The sequence below is a fragment of the Carcharhinus amblyrhynchos genome, chromosome 11 (genome assembly GCF_965287045.1).
Source record: "Carcharhinus amblyrhynchos chromosome 11, sCarAmb.v2.hapA, whole genome shotgun sequence".
In the NCBI taxonomy this organism is placed as follows: domain Eukaryota; kingdom Metazoa; phylum Chordata; class Chondrichthyes; order Carcharhiniformes; family Carcharhinidae; genus Carcharhinus; species Carcharhinus amblyrhynchos.
Window position 1 is genome coordinate 69,746,357 of NC_137334.1, and position 17,872 is coordinate 69,764,228.

At 41.3% G+C, this 17,872-nt stretch overlaps 1 protein-coding gene across 7 annotated transcripts in view; it reads left to right on the top strand.

Annotated features, from left to right (window-relative positions):
- spopla (speckle type BTB/POZ protein like a) overlaps positions 1-17,872 on the top strand; it is a 183,338-nt gene that overhangs the window by 113,043 nt on the left and 52,423 nt on the right. Inside the window, exon 1 of one of the 7 annotated variants that reach the window (XM_080199370.1) lies at positions 8,817-8,864. The exons of the other annotated variants lie outside the window; for them this stretch is intronic. The gene's annotated coding sequence lies outside the window, so the exon portion shown is untranslated. Of the gene's footprint in view, positions 1-8,816; positions 8,865-17,872 lie in introns of those variants that run through there. 7 annotated transcript variants of the gene reach the window in all.

Consider the following 17,872-nt stretch of genomic DNA (forward strand, 5'->3'; position numbering starts at 1 on the left):
GACATTTGAGCTGATAAGTGGCAAGTTACAAATGTGCAACATGTGCAAGGCAATGACCTGAGAGAATCTAAACATTTCCCCATTGCATTTGATACCATTATCATTGCTGAATCTCTCACTATCAACATCCAAAAGTTACTATTGACCAGCTATATGGTTATAAGAATGGGTCAGAAGCTGGGAATTCTATGGCAAATAACTCACCTGACTCCACCAAGTCTGTCCACCATCTATAAGGCACAAGTCAGGATTGTGATGGAATACCCTCTACTTGTCTGGATGAGTGCAGCTCCAGCAACATTCAAGAAGTTTGACACCATCCAGGAAAAGCAGCCTATTTGATTGGCACCCCATCTACCCACCTTAAATGTTCCATCACTGGCAGACAATGACGGGCAGAAATCTGTACCATCATGAGGATTCTCTGTAGCAACTAATTTGACAGTATCTTTCAAATTTTCGATGTCTGCCAGCAAAAGGGACAAGGGCAACAGATGCACTGTCTCCAAGTTCCCCGCCACGCATGCAACATCCTGATTTGGAACCATATTGTCATTCTTTCACAGCCTCTAGGTCAAAATCCTGAAACTCTTTCTAACAGCACTGGAAGTGTACCTACAATACAAGGACGGTAGTGGTTCAAGAAGGCAGCTAACCAACACCTTCTCAAGGGCAACTGGATATGGGCAATAAATGCTGACATAGTCAGTGGGGCCCACATTTTGTGAGTGAATAAATGTAAAAAAAAATAAATTGTGACATCCCAAGACAACACACTGCCAAGGCTTGAGAATTTTTCTACAATGTTGAGATTGCATGATGTTTGATGCTTCTAAGATTTTGCTTGATGCTAGTTGAAACGTAATTTCGGTCTAAGAGACACTGTATTGGAAATCAAAGTTTTTGGCAGCTCTTGAGAATTTATTTACCATTGGCTGGATGTCTTCCTTAGTGTTGGCAGTTAGGGCAGTCATCTACATAGAGCTGTTTAATTACTGCCTCTGGTTTTGGTGGAATACAGTCTGGAGAGGTGGAAAGGTGGCATGATCCCTTCTCTGATCATAAAAGAGACTCCTGCACCCAGAAAGCAATCCAGCAGAGATTTGGAAGAGTAATAGTACAGAGTCCATTAACAAAGAGCCGTCTTTCAGAGTGCCGTAGATCAGGGAAATGTCCCGATGTAGTCAGCATCTGAAAGTGGAAAGGACACAAAATTGTATATGGCCACTAAGTAGAAATAAGTCTTCTCTCAATTGCAGGCCAGAGCCTTACAAGGATCCTGTTAAACAAACTGCCTCATAAATGATTTCCCCCAGAATCACTCTGGATTTAAGGCTAACGAACTGTGGGCCAACTAATATGGTGCTTGCAGCAAGACATCCAGAGTAGCATTAGGATCTGTATGTGCTGTTCATCGACCTATCTAAAGTGTTGTTCATGTGAAATGACAAGATTTGTGACACTTGCTCTCCAAAGTAAAATGTCAAAACAAGTTTGTCAAAATCCTTTGTCTGCTGCGTGGTGGCATGAATGGATGTACTTGTGCTTGTAGCAAGATGTTCAATTCCTTTGTGGTAACCACTGATGTAAAGTGAGGATGCACAGTGGCTCCCCAAATCTTGAATTTCTTATTTCCTGCAATGTTCAAGAAAGCTGCCAGAGATATGCCTGCAGGAATCAGTAGAGCTGGAATACTGTTCATCCGTCTGCTCAACTTTAAAATAAATTGACTGTTGATTTGTAGTCTGATTCTTAGTCTGTTGGATGTATATTAAATCCATATTTCAAAGCTGAGTTGGTAGATAGTATCAGAGCTGTATTTGATCCTTGAATTTTCCTATACTCTTCCTGGATGTGTTGGAAAAGAAATATTTCAGATCCGAGGGAATGCAGAATCCACTTACTGGAATGGTGATATTGCTAAGCCTCAGTAAAATAAGTAATGTAAAGGCAAAAATGTAATTATAGACTGTAGAACTACCTGGGAATTTACAAATCTTTGTCTAAGCACTTTCGAATTCTGGAGTGTTTATGGTGCAGATGGGAGGCCATTCCTCCTGTCAAGTAGCTGCTAGCTCTCTTCTGTAGGCCTCTCTATTTATTATTTTCGTCAAGTGCCTTCGTAACTTCCTTTTAAAATTGTGAACCATTTCTGATTCTAAGTGTCATGGACAGCAAGTTGTTACCTCTTGCTGTGTGTAAAAAAAAAGTTTTCCTCACAACCTCTTCATCTCTTGCCCAAAACCTTGAAACTGCATCCCTTAGTCTTTATATCATCAGCTAACGGGAACAGCTTTTCTTTGTTTACCTTATCTAAACTTTTCATAATTCTCTATGCTTCTATCAAATTTCCACTGAATCCTCTTTGCTTCATGGGGAACATCTCTAGCTTCTCCAGCCTAACCTTATGGCTGGAATTTGTTGTTTCCAGTACCAATATTGTCAAAACCATGAATAAAATAACCAAACTCAGGAGGTGAGGTGAAATTGACTGCCCTTGACATTAAGACAACATTAGACTGTGAGACATCAAGGAATCGTATTAAAACTTAAGTCAGTGAGAATCAGGAAAAACTTCACTCAATGGAATCATACCTAGCACAAAGGAAGGTGGTTGTCGTTGGAAGGTCAGTCATTTCAGTCTCAGGACATCATTGCAGGAGTTACTCAGACGAGTGTCCTAGGCCCAACCAACTTCAGCTGCTTCATCAGTGACCTTCTGTCCATCATAAGGCCAGAAGTGGGGATATTTGCTGTACATTATTCATTACCATTTGCAACTTCTCAAATATGATGCACTCTTGCCCATATGCACCTAGATGATATTCATACTTGGGCAAATAACATTTACACCATTTGAGTACCAGGCAATGGTTGTCTCCAAGAGAGAATCTAACCATCTCCCCCTGACATTCGGTGGCATTACAAATGCTGAATGCCCCATTATCAATAGCCTGAGAGTTACCATGGACTAAATACTGAACTAGACCAGCCATATAAACACTGTTGCTTTAAGAGCAGGTCAGAGGCTAGGAGTTCTGCAGAGAGTAACTTGCCATCTGATTCCCAAAGCCTGTCTACCACCTACAAGGTACAAGTCAGAAGTGTGTTGAAATATTTGCCACTTACCTGGATGAGTGCAGCCTCAACAGCCCAAGAAGCTCAAAACTGGCCACAATGAAGCAGCCATTTGATTTTCCCCCACCCACGATCTTAAACATTTTAGTTCCTCCATCACCAATGTTCAAAGGCTGCAGTGTGTATCACTGACAAAATGTCCTGCAACAACTCATCAAAGCTCCTTCAGTAGTACCTTCCATACCCACAACCTCTGCTACCTAGAAGGACAAAAGCAGTTGATGCATGGGAACACAAGACCTGCAAGTTCCCTACCAAGCCATAACCATCCTGACTTGGGAGTTGTTTCTTTTCCTGTTGTTGGGTCAAAATCCTGGAACTCACTTCCTAACAGCATTGTATGCATACCTACACTACATGAACTGCAGTTTTTGAAGAAGGCAGCTCACTACTAGCTTCTTGAGGGCAATTGGGGATGGGCAATAAAAGCTGGTCTTGCCAGTGATGCCTATATTCCATTAAGTTTTTTTAAAAAACGAGGTGGGACAAGTTTAAGTTGAGAGATGTTACAGTGGTGGATATAGGTAGCATTAGGGTGTTAATACGAGATCAGAAGCTCAGCTCTGGATTAAACATGATACCAAGCTTGCAAAGATGCTGGCTTCATCTCATATTGTTGCCCAGGGAGATGGATGAAGCCAACAGTTAGGGAATGTTGTTTGAAGCGGGGTTTCAAAAACAATAACTTTAGTCTTCATGTTTAATTGGAGGAAACATTTGCTAATCTAATACTGAATATTAAATAAACAGTCAGAATATTAGATAAACAGTGGAAATAGTGGAGGGGTTGAGTGTAGTGTGGTTTGGTATGGCTGGGTGTTGTTCATATAAATGTAAGCACTAATGCTGTGCTTTCTGATGATATCCTTAGGGTTCACATATAGATGAAAAATGGAGGCCTGGGGCAAGGATAGATTTTTGGGGAGCTGAGGCAACATTGTGGGAGCAGGAAGAGAAATGATACTCTAGCTACGATTAGATAAGAATGGAACTAGATGTGAGCATTCACACCAAGCTGGATGGTGGTGTAAGGGTGGTTGACCAAATGTATCAAAGGTTACAGGCTGGTCAAGAGGGATGAGGAAGGATAATTTACCCTTGTCAGATGTGGTCAAACTTGCATGGAAATTGGTATAAATAATTAGTTTCTTTGAGGAGAAGGGTGATGAGAGCAAATTTCAAGGAGAAAGCGATAATACCGAAGAGAAAATTGTTAACATGTAAACAATGTTGACCAACATGTTGGCCAGGAGGGAGCATTGGTGGTGAGTATTTTAGTAAGAATTGGGTTGAAGCAGGAGGTGGGTCTCATGAAGATGAGCTCAGGGGACAAGGAGAGAGATTTGAAGGAAAACTAGAGAATGGTGCTTGTTCTGGGCTCAGACAAGTGGGGTAAACACAGTAAAAAGTCTTGACAACACCAGGTTTAAGTCCAACAGATTTATTTGATAGTAAACTCACAAGCTTTCGAGGTTTCCCTCTTCAGGTGAATGGAGAGTTCTGGCCTCAGACAGAGCATATAAAGCACAGACAGTTTACAGATTACTGATTAAAATGCGAATCTTTACACCTAACCTGCTGTTCAAGTCCTAAAGTGGCCGACAATGTGAGTGGAAGGAGCACTGATCACAGGTTAAAGAGATGTGTATTGTCTCCAGACAGTACAGTAAGTGAGGTTTTGCAAACCCAGGCAAGTCATGGGGTTACAGATAGTGCGACATGAACCCAAGATCCCTGTTGAGACCGTCCTCGTGTGCGGAACTTGGCTATCAGTCTCTGCTCAGTGACTCTGCGCTGTCGTGTGTTGTGAAGGCCACCTTGGAGAATGCTTAACCGAAGGTCAGAGGCTGAATGCCCATGACCACTGAAGTGTTCGCCAACAGGAAGGGAACAGTCTTGCCTGGTGATTGTCGAGCGATGTTCATTCATCCGTTGTTGTAGCGTCTGCATGGTCTCCCCAGTGTACCATGTTTCGGGACATCCTTTCTTGCAATGTATCAGGAAGACAACGTTGGCCGAGTTGCAAGAATATTTACCATGTACCTGGTGGATGGTAGTCTCACGTGTGATGATGGTATCCATGTCGATGATCCGGCATGTCTTGCAGAGGTTGCTGTGGCAGGGTTGTGTGGTATTGTGGTCACTGTTCTCCTGAAGGCTGGGTAGTTTGCTGCGAACAGTGGTCTGTTTGAGGTTGCGTGGTTGTCTGAAGGCAAGAAATGGGGGTATGGGGATGGCCCTGGCGAGATGTTCGTCTTCATCAATGATATGTTGAAGACTCCGGAGAAGATGTGGTAGCTTCTCCGCTCCGGGGAAGTACTGGACGATGAAGGGTACTCTGTCCACTGTGTCCCATGTTTGTCTTCTGAGGAGATCGGTGCGGTTTTTTGCTGCGGCGCATCGGAACTGTCGACCTGTGAGTCGAGCGCCATATCCTGCTCTTATGAGGGCATCTTCCGGCGTCTGGAGGTGTCTGTCACGATCCTCCTCATCTGAGCAAATCCTGTGTATACGAAGGGCTTGTCCATAGGGGATGGCTTCTTTAACATGTTTAGGGCGGAAGCTGGAGAAGTGGAGCATTGTGAGTTTGTCTGTGGGCTTGCGGTACAGTGAGGCGCTGAGGTGACCGTCCTTGATGGAGATGCGTGTGTCCAAGAATGCAACTGATTCTGGGGAATAGTCCATGGTGAGTCTGATGGTGGGGTGGAATTTGTTGATATCATGATATAGTTGTTTCAATGATTGTTCACCATGAGGCCAAAGGAAGAAAATGTCATCAATGTATCTAGTGTATAGCATCAGTTGAAGATTCTGTGCAGTGAATAAGTCTCGTTCGAACCTGTGTGTGAAGATGTTGGCATATTGAGGTGCAAATTTGGTCCCCATGGCTGTTCCGTGTGTCTGGATGAAAAACTGGTTGTTGAAGGTGAAGACGTTGTGGTCCAGGATAAAGCGGATGAGTTGTAAAATTGCATCTGGAAACTGGCAGTTGTCAGCATTGAGTACTGAGGCAGTCGCAGCAATGCCATCGTTGTGGGGGATGTTGGTGTAGAGTGCCGAGATATCCATTGTGACGAGGAGTGTCCCTGGTTCAACTGCTCCACGTGTGCTGAGTTTCTGTGGGAAGTCCGTAGTGTCACGACAAAAGCTGGGGGTTCTTTGTACAATGGGTTTCAGGATGCCCTTGACGTAGCTGGAGAGGTTGTAACCCCCATGACTTGCCTGGGTTTGCAAAACCTCACTTACTGTACTGTCTGGAGACAATACACATATCTTTTAACCTGTGATCAGTGCTCCTTCCACTCATATTGTCGGCCACTTTAGGACTTGAACAGCAGGTTAGGTATAAAGATTTGCATTCTAATCAGTAATCTGTAAACTGTCTGTGCTTTATATGCTCTGTCTGAGGCCAGAACTCTCCATTCACCTGAAGAAGAGGGAAACCTCGAAAGCTTGTGAGTTTACTATCAAATAAATCTGTTGGACTTAAACCTGGTGTTGTCAGACTTTTTACTGTGTTTACCCCAGTCCAACGCCGGCATATCTACATCAGACAAGTGGGGGCAGGAAGGGAATGCTTGAGAGGAAGTTTGGCCTGATGTGCAAATGGGAGTAGGGATATGGCAAGGATATTTGAGCAGGTGTTCTCTCTTTTCATGATAAAGAAATCCATGAGTTTCTTACACCTTTGGAAGTCAGGGTGGAAGGGACAGGGAAGAGGGATTTGTTTTATTGAGAGAAAAAGACCAAGGATTATATTTGCCTTCCAGGATGATCCTGGAATATTGAGCAGTTTTAGCTGTCGAGTACGATCTGATAATTGTTTATATGGTCTAGCTTGATTTTAGTGGTGGGTGACAAAACCATCATATTCTGCCATTTCCTTCTAAATATGCCTCTCATAAATGCAGATTCTGATAAAATCTTGACCCAGACAAAACATTCCTTGTTGAATTGATACAGTTCATATAAATTGTTATTTAGTTGTCGAAAGCATTTGAAGATCTAGAGGTATACAGTAGTAGAACTGGTCTTGGGGGCATGTTATTTCCATAAAATGTCATTTGCTATACATCTGTATTGGATGAGACGTCTGGAAACTATATAAAGCAATTCTGTTTTCCCAATTAAATCCATTTGTGTTCTTTTTGGAATGCACTGACCTGGTAGTTGTACAACACCTTTTGTTGGAACATGAAGTCCATCACATGTAAATGCATCACTCATCTCAATGTGTGGGTATTTATTGCTTTACCATAGTGCAAGACAGAATGAACGATAGAACATAACAAATGCAGTGTTCCTGCACTTGAGGTAACGCACTGGTGGGGCATGTGTGACGGGTAATCCAGGATATGTGCCTAATGATTTTTCCCTCATGAGTGAGGAACTGATTGGCATTCTTGTTATCCAGTTAGTCCATAGAAAGAAAAATCTTTCTAGAGGTCTTTATAGATTGTACTTTTAATTGACAAGTAAATACTGCACCATTAACTCTTGTATTCTTTTTGGTGTTTGTGGGATTGTTGTGCTTACAAAGGGCTCTTCTTAATTCTTATGGACAGGAACACTTGATTTCATTTTTTTAATTGAATTAGGGCAGTACTGAAAAATGCTAAAAAGTTGAGGGTGCGTTATTTATAAAAAAAAATGGATTACCCGTAGTGGTGATCATGGATAATTTGAAAAAAACATTGTTAGTGCATTTTATGTATTTATATATGATATTCTGTTGCTCATTCCTCTATTAATTTTAGAAGAGGAAGAAAACATTGAACCCTTGTATAATTTATATTTGTTCAGATATCATTGAATGGAATTTTTATTTTATTTTACATTGCAAGATAAATCAGTTGAATTTACTCCGCAGTGTCACTCACATGATAAGGCAATTAGCAGAGACCAATGAGCATGACTAATGAGAGAATTTTCTGAAAATGTAAATATAGTTCCCACCCCCCCCCCCCCCCCAAGTAATGGATATTAATTTTCACAGAAAAGATCACATGATGATCAGGGACCATGTATGTGTCTGTTGAATTGCCCACTTCGCATAACCTGTAATTAGAAGCATTGTTCCAGATTCTTCAAAAGGGGACAAAGTTATAGCTACATGTTCTCTTACCATATTACTCGAAACATCTCAAAACTTCGCTCAAAGCAGCAAGTGGAACGGCTGTTTACAAACAGCAAGATCCCACAACTCTCAAAATCACAACCGTCAGGCTGGTGACATAATCATTAAAAGTCAATGACGATGCTGGAGACAAATAGAATGATCACATAATCACTAGCCAATAAGATTTCTAGTATATGCCTCACAATTGTAACTGTCATATGATCAGTATTGGCCAGTAAGATTGTTGAAACAGAGCGTGCGATTGCCTGAGGATTGTTCAGCCTTATTGTTCACTTGGTTTATGTATTCAGAAATGTGGATGCTTGATTAGTTCATCCATTATTAAAACCCTATCTCAGAAGGTTTGATGCTGCTTCTTCTTGGTTCATGTACAGCTTATCCATTTGTTTTTCCTTAAGTCCTGTTTTAACTATAAATTTTAACCTAGCTCCCTCGCTCGTTTGCAGTTCACTGTGCGGTTTCGCAACTTGTCTGTGCCACCTGGGGAGATGCTGAGCAGAGGAAGGAAGAGCCAAAAAGAGCAAGTCTTCCCTAGAATTGGTTATCTCCAAATGGCTGATCATCAGACAAAACTGGCAGAGGACTGGTAGGAAGTAGCTCCTTGCCGTTTCAGCCAAAGATTTGGAAATGGTTTGAGGCAAGGTCTTTTTTAGTTTGCTCATGGAAAGTGGGCATTTATTACCCATCCTTTAATTGTCCTCAAAGTTAGTTTTGTGCTGCCTTCTTAAATTACTACGGTCCTTATGGTGTTGGTATATTCGCAGTGCTCTTAGGGTTTTGGCCTAGTGACAGTGGAGGAATGATGATGTCATTCCTAGTCAGGATGGTCAGGACTTGGAGGAGAACTTGCAGATGATGGTATTCCTATGCATCTGCTATCCTTATTCTAAGTGGTATGGGTCACAGGTTTGGAAGTTGCTGTTGAAGAAGCCTTATTGAGCTGCTTCAGTACATCTTGCAGTTGGTGGTGGAGGAAGTGAATACTGAAGGTGATGCGTAGGATGCTAATCAAGTCAGCTGCTTTGTTCTGTATGGTGTTGAGCTTCTTGAATGATGATCCAGGCAAGTGGACAGTATTCCATCATACTCCTGGCTTGTGCATTGCAGAGGTGAACAGGCTTTGGGGAATCAGGAAGTTAGTTACTTGCTGCAGAATTCCCCATGTCTGACCTGCTTATATAAGCACAGTTCTTATCTGACTAGCCCAATTTCTGATCAGTGGTAACCCCCAAGATGTTGAGAGTTGGGGTTCAGCTGTGGTATAGCTATTGCATGCCAAGGGGAGACTCTCTCGTTGGTGATGTCATTTCCTGGCACTTAAGGTGTGGATGTTACTTGCCACATCAGCCAAAGCTTGAACGTTGCCCATGCTTTGTTGCAAGCATTCATGACTGCTTTAGCATCCAGAATGAATGGGACTGTACGCTGTGCAGCTATTAACAAATATCCCCATGATGTCTTGCGGATAAATGGATGGTCTTTGATGGTCTTTGACGTATAAGATAATGAATGGGATGGATAGGATAGAGGTGGAGAGACTCTTCCCGCTCAAAAAAGACAGTAGGACTAGGGGGCACAGCCTCAAGATAAAGGGGGGGGCGGTTTAGAACGGAGTTGAGGAGGAACTTCTTCACTCAAAGGGTGGTGAATATCTGGAATTCTCTGCCCGTTGAAGTGGTGGAGGCTGCCTCGCTAAATATTTTTAAGAAGCGGGTTGATGGGTTTTTGATAAGAGAGGGGATTAAGGGTTATGAGGAGAGGGCGGGAAAGTGGAACTGAGCCACGACAGATCAGCCATGATCTTATTGAATGGCGGGGCAGGCTCGAAGGGCCAGATGGCCTACTCCTGCTCCTATTTCTTATGTTCTTATGTTCTTATGTAGCAGTCAAAGATGGTTAGCTCTAGGACATTTGACCTGAGGAACACCTGCTGCTACGTCCAATATAATTATCTTTCTTTGTGCTAGGTTTGCCTCTTAAGATCGTGGAGTTTTACCATTGATTGCCTTTGCTAGGGCTTCTTGATAACCTACTGAGTCAAATGCAGCCTTCATAGAGTCTTGGTTCTGTAGCACAAAAAGGGGTCCTTTAGCCCTTCGCCAACCACAAAGCAGCTATCTATTTCTAATACCATTTTTTTCAGCACGTAGTTTGTAGCCTGGGATGCTGTAGTGTTTCAAGTGCTCATCTAAGTGTTTCTTAAATGTTGAGGGTTCCCACCTCTACCACCCTTCTAGGCAGTGTTTCAAATTTCCATGATCTCTGGGTGAAAAACATTTGCTTCAAATCCCCTCTAAATCTCCTGCCCCTTACTTTAGATCTTTACCCCCCAAGGTTTTTGACCCTTCTACATAGGTCTATGCTACCTATGTCCCTCATAACTTTGTACACCTCAATCAGAGCCTTCTCTGCTCTAAGGAAAACAGCCCCAGCCTAACAGGCTTTTCTATTCATAAGATAATAAACCCACAAATGGGACTAATCTGATGAATCTCTGTTGCACGCATATGGCAATTATATCCTTCGTTTGGAAAGGGAAAAAAAATTCTTTCATGTGATGTGAGTATCACTAGCAAGGCCAGTGTTTGTTGCCCATCCCTAATGCTCTTGAATTGATAGCTCGTAAGTTTTTTTTCAGAGGGGAGTTAAGAGTTGGCATCTAGGAATCACATGTATGTTAAAGATAATTGCTTTCTCGTCAACCCTGGAATTCAGGACTTTTGTCCATTTTTGAATTAATGCTGAAATGAGATTTTGTTATTGAATCAACTTTAATTGCAGCATTAGGGCCAAATATGAAACTCAATCAAGTAGCAAAATGACAATGCCCAGTGACTGAGCAGAACTGAGTTGTCCTGGCAGAACCCAAATGTGCATTTGAGTAGTTTATTGGTGAATGAGTGTTGCTTGACAATACTGTTGATGACACCTTTGCTGATACTTAAGAGTAAAATTGAATAGATGTCCATGTTGTGGCTGTACTGGAACAGTTTGGCTAGGAGCTAGTTTTGGAGCAAGAATCTTCACTGCAGCTGAGATGTTATTGGACTGTTGCTATGTTCTGTGCGTTCAGCTGTTTATCGACATCACGTGGAGTGAATCAAATTGACCGGAGACTCGGGATCTCGGGAATAGGAGGAGAGAAATAATTATAGAAGACAAGTACTGTGTTTTCATTTCAGTTTGGTTAGGTGAAGAAAGCCAAATGGAATAATTATCAGATGAATGTAATACATCCTTTTGTATTGGAAGCCCAATTAATAAAGACTAGGATTTATATAGCTCCTTTTCCAACATTAAGATGTCCCAAAGCACTTTATAGCCAGTTAAATTTTTTTTTCTTTCCTTGTGTAGTTACCATGTAACGTAGCAAATGCATCAGTCAATTTGCATGCAGCAAGGTCCCACAAGCAGTAATGTGATAATGAACAGAATAGTAATAGGATTTGCCAGAAATTATTTTCAAACTTATGCCATTGAATCATTTACGTCCATTTGAGAGGCCAGGCAGATTCTCAGCTTAACATATCATCCTTCAACAGTGCAGCGCTGCATTACATTTTAATGCCGCACTGGGTGTCAGCTTAGTTTATGTATTCAAGTCTTTGGGATTTGAATCCACACCTTCTGACTCAAAAGTGACGTACTACTGAGTCACTGCTGCTGAAACTAACTATATTGGTTTAACTGTAGCGTAAGTGTCATATTAAAAGGCTTGTTGCATACAGCAAAATCTTGCTTTGACTTTCATTATAAATTATTTGTAATTCTGCATGAATAATCCTGCATTTGGCATAGTCACTGGTCATTGCCATTTTGTCACTGAATTGACCAACATTTGGCCTTACTTTGATAACTGAGGTTGATTCAGTGACAAAATCCAAAATCAAACTAGTTTTGAGGTAATAAAATTTGTGCAAAATTCAGCCATTAAAACCTAATTCAAATTGCTTTGTGTTTGTATTTGCGCAAGCAGTTTTGGTAACAGGATGTGTAAAATCCAACTGTAAACAGACCAAGAGGAATATAACATTGATTTTTGGCTTACCCTATTTATTTACAGTTGTTTGCATTGGAGTTTGGATTTAATTTGTATTCTATTGTGCTGTGATCAGTTTATCTTTAATGCCTGCATTGGTTAGGATTACCACCCATTTGTTTTCATTAAAATGCCCAGTGTCCTAAATCAAACATTTAAAATGTGAACTCGATGCTATTGTACAAAAGAAACATGCTAATATAATCCTCTGCCAAGTGTTGTGAACTGTTCTGGAGAGTTCTAGCTTGTAATGTGAGAAAGATTTTGTATTATAATGTTGACCTTTCATCTTTGGAACGTGGACTGGCACCAAGCCCAGACTGTTGAGAGTTACACTTTTTTTTCTGTCGTGGAGGTTGGAGAAATGTGTTAGTAATCTATGAGAATGAAACAAAGTATTAGCTTCTATGTCGGGTGCTCAGGCTCAGTGGTTCAGCTACGTTCAGTTTAAAATCCAGGTATTTATTGAATTTAACAGCTATGTTATGATTTCCTTATTTCCAGCTTTTGCTCTGTGATGATAATCCAGTCAGTTTTGATAATGTGCATTAAGAGTGGAAGATATTGTGAAACAGAGCTTGTGCAAAAATACCATGTCTTCTCCAGTGGCTTTGAGACTATTGATTGAAATTGTTTTAAATACAGACCAATATTAGAGTGGCAGCATAGCTCAGATTTCGGATCTTGATCTGTTGTCCAAGTGTAATAAAACCAAACCATGATAAAGTTGCCATGAAATGGTCTCTCAGTGGTTTGTGTTTGCGCTAGCTACTGTACAACTCCAGTCTGGTGCTAATGTTTTATGAAGATATTCAGTCAGCTCATTGAACAGTGAGAAAATTTTAGAACTTTGTAGGCCATCTTGTAACTTTGCAAGAAGCTTTTAATATTCATTCTTCATTTGCTAACAGACGTTACTTTGTGGTAGCAGAGTTTGGTTCATGTTCAAGGTTGCATTTGTAAATATCTTTTATTACTGACCTTATGGCAGCCAGTCTGTGGTTAGAAGAAAAGATTTGTGCCTCAAGCTTTCTCTGGTGAAAGGAAAGATCTTTGTTTTTGTATAAAGTGACTACTTTTGCATCAGGCATGTCTAACGGCAAAGGGGATTTTGGTGACTGCAACTTTAAGTATTAATGGAAAAGATTTTTGCTCGTGTTGCTATGACTAACACGACCTTGCTGACCTTGGTATCACTTCTATCCTGAGATTCAGTGCTACTTCAGAGTTGGAAGATTGATAGTGGATGTAATTTTCTCACTTTATCAGTTATAAAAGAAGTGCCATGAACAGCACCAGCTGCTCTACATTGCCGTCATAGACCTCACCAAAGCTTTCAACTTTGTCAGCAAAGGCGCACACTTTAACCTTCTGGATGTAATTTCTTCTTTTCATGAGAAAATGCACAGTTGCAATTATGCATCATCAGAGGGTTTCAAGATCAGTGAGGCAAAGCAGGGTTGTGTCCTGTCACTAACTGTCTTAAGAAGAGAGATTGGGCAGTTTAGGCCTACACCCCTTGGAGTTTAGAAGAATGAAAGGAGATCTAATTGGGGTATAAAAGGTGATAAAAGGGGGGTTGACAAAGTAGATGTGGAGAGGATGTTTCTTGTTGGGCAACCTAGAACAAGAGATCATGGTTTAAAGATAAGGAGTAGCAGATCTAAAACAGATGAGGAGAGGTTACTCAAAGGGTCGTGAGCCTGCGGAATTCACTATCCAGAGTGTAGTGGATGCTGGGACATTGGGTCAATTTAAGAACGAGGGTTTGAAGGCCGTGGTGATAAGGCGTGACAGTAGAGTTGAAGCCAAGATGAGATCAACCATGATCATATTAAATTGTAGAGCAGGCTCAAGAGGCTAAATTTCCTACTCCTGCTATTAGTTCCTACATACTTATGTTCTTTTGTCTTTGGAATATTTTTCTCCATGTTAATGTTGTATGCTTTCAGCGACTTAAATGGGGGTGTCTTCCTTCATGCCAGAGTCAATAGCAAAATGTTTAACTTGGCAAGACCGCACCAAGACTAAAGTGCATAGCCACCTAGTGTGTGAGTTGATATTCCCTCATGATGCCTCATTGGCATCTCCTACTGAAGTTCACTTGCAGTAATTTGCAAATCAGCTTTCTTGGGCCACAACTAATATCAGGAAGACCAAGGCTAAAGGTATAGAGACTACATCTTCCATCAACATTGACATTCTTGAGATTGTTGATTCCAAGCATGCAAAGCTGTCCACAATTATCGATGAATGACTTGTCCTTTGATGCTGAAATCAGCAGCTGGATTGTCAGTACCGCAGACATCAAAATTGTGTGGACCAACAATAAACAAACCAAAAGTCAGAGCTCTGTCAATTCAAGGCTCTCGTTCTCAGCACCTTCCCTTACAGTTGTGAGACAAGAAAACTTACGTAAGGTAAGAAAAGCAGCTGAACACTTGTATCTACACTACCACAGATGAACGCAACACAAGAAGTAGAAGCAGGAATAGACTCTATGGCCCATTTAAGTCTGCTCCACCATTCAGTACAATCATGGCTGGTCTTTGGCTTCAACTCCATTTTCCCACCAGTTCCCTCATCCCTGAGACTCTAAAAGCCTGCCTATCCCAACTTTAAGTGTAGTCAAGGATGGAGCATCCACAACCCTCTGGGATGAAAATTCCAAAGATTCATAAACTTTTGTGAGTGAAGTAATTTCTCCTTACCTTAATCCTAAATGATTGATCCCTTATTCTGAGACAGTGCTTCCGTGTTTTGAACTCCCCAGTCTACAGAAACAATGTGTCTACTCCATCAGCTGCCCTCAGAATTTTGTTAGTTTCAGTGGAAGTGTTTCAGCTAAGATAGATTTAAACAGTCTCTCCAAAGGGAAAACCCCTCATCTCAGGGACCCACTTGCCTCCAAAGCAAGTTTTTACAATGTGGAGACCAAAACAGCACAAACTATTCAAGTTGCAGTCTCACCAAAACCTGTTCCTGGTATGGAACTTGTGTTCTACTGTGAATTCAGACATAAAATATTTCTTCAATGCCTTTGCTATTTCCTTATTCCCCAAGATAATTTCTCCTGTCTCTGATTCAAAGGACTATTTATAGCACAAAAAGAGGCCACGGTGTCTGCGCTTGCCATCAAGCACCTATCCTAATCCCATCTTGCAGTATTTGGCCAAAGCCTTGTATGCTACGGCTAATCAAGTGATAATCTAAATGCTTCTTAAATGTTGTGAAGGTTTCTGCCTTTACCATCCTTTCAGGCAGTGAGTTCCAGATTCCCACCACCCTGAGTGAAAATGTTTGCCCTCAAATCCCCTCTTACTCTCCTACTCCTTACCTTAAATCTATGCCCCCGGTTATTGATCCCTCTACTCGGGTTCCTTTCTTTCTACCATATCTATTTCCCTCCTAATTTTGTACACCTCAATCATTTCCTCCCTCAGTCTCCTCTGCTCTAAGGAAAACAACCCCAGCCTGACCAACCTCTCTTCACAGTTCAAACCCTCCAGCCAAGGCAATGTCCTGGAGAATCTTCTCTGCACCCTCTCCAGTGCAATGACGTTCTTTGTAACATGCATTTTATACAGCTCCATCCATAACCTCCTTGCTTTTGTAATCCAATACTCGGTTAATAAAGGCAGATATGCCATATGCAGCCTCAACCACCCGAGAGTAGAGCTGGGAGTTGAAAGAGCGAAACTGAGAGTGGAGCCAGGAAATGAAAGAGTGCAAGAAAGAGGGAAACTGAGAGCAGAACAAGGGAGTTGAAAGTGCAAGTGATTTCCATATGGAAACCTTCTGTGACCACCTGAAAAAGATAGCGACCCAGACAAAGTCGTGTCAACTTGGTTCATAAACTAACTAATACAATTTGGGGAGTCTCAACAGTTGTACTATGGACTTAGCGATGTACCTGAATATTGTGCACCAGTACAGAGCAGAAGTGGCCATGCTTGACTGGCTTATGTTCAACTGAGCACTGCAATGAGATGTGCCATTGGAACCCTCAAGCCGAAGCTTCACAAATTAGGGAAACCGATTACAACAATTTGATGCCTCCTCATCCACCATGACCTTCACAAATATCCATCACCTCCACTTGAAGTCATGAAAGCCCTTTTGGAACAATGTACACAACCTCAAGCAGCGCAATTTCAATCCTGAAAGGGCCTTGAAAAATGAATGGTCTTCCCAGGACATCATGAAAAAACACCTCATTGAATACCTGACGCATTGTTGACTATGTGATCAAATTCCGCTCCAACTCCATTTTCAAGTTTGCCTTTATGACACGACAATAGTGGGTCAAATCTCAAACAATGACGAGACAGAGTACAGGAAAGTGACAGAGAATCTGATGAAATGGTGTGATGACAATCTCTCCCTCAATGTTCATAAAACAAAAGAGATAGTCACTGACTTCAGGAAGCGTACTGGAGGACATGCTTTTATCTACATCAACTGAGATGAAGTGGAAATGTTTGAGCCCTTCAAGTTTTCATGTGTTCAAATCACTAATGATCTTTCCTGGTCCCTCCAAGCTGATGCTATAGTTATGAAAGCTCATCAATGGGTCCTAGTCCCTCCACGCCAAAGCTATAGTTGAGAAGATACACCAGCGCCTCTATTAGAAGACTAAGGAAATTCGGCATGTCTGCTACAACTCTCAACAATTTGTACAGATGCACCATAGAAAGCATCTTTCTGGATGTATCAAAGCTCGGTATGGCTTCTACTCTGACCAAGATCACATGAAACTACAAAGGGTTATGAATGTAGCCATGAAACTACAAAGGGTTATGAATGTAACCCAATCCATCATGCAAACCAGCCTCCCATCCATTGACTTCCTGCTGCCTTGGAAAAGCAGTCAGCATAATCAGGACCCTACAGATCCGGGACATACTCTCTTCCACCATCTTCTGACGGGAAAAACATCCAAAAATTTGAAAACACGTACCAACCGACTCTAGGACAACTTCTTCCCTACTGCCATCAGACTTTTGAATGGACCTATCATATATTAAGCTGGTCTTTCGCTTCACCCTATCTGTAACTGCAACACTATATTCTGCACCCTATCCTTTCCTTCTCCCTTATGTACTCAATGAATAGTATGTTTTGTCTGTATAGCATGCAAGAAACAATACTTTTCGCTGTATCGCTGACAATAAATCGAATATAGTCAAGTAAATTAGTACTGTTCAGTCTTCCGTTAGTATTATGGAAAAGTTGATTGTGTTGCTGCTGCTAAAGTCAGTAATGTACTTGATGTATTAAAAGGATGTGTTTCAGTACCCTTAGATAGAAAGGAGGATTTACCATTAAATATAGATCATTTAAAAAATATTAATAGTGTAAAATTTAGACAGAAATGCGATGCATTTAGACTCAAATTTGTGTGTCCCTCAATAACGTAGTTCATGTCCAACAAGTATTTCCACACACCCATTGATTGCAGCAGTTCAAAAGACAACGCTCACTTCAGCATGTTTGGCGAGGCTCAGGCAAATAAAATTTTCAGATTTAAAAAAAATATATATTTGTGAGCTATT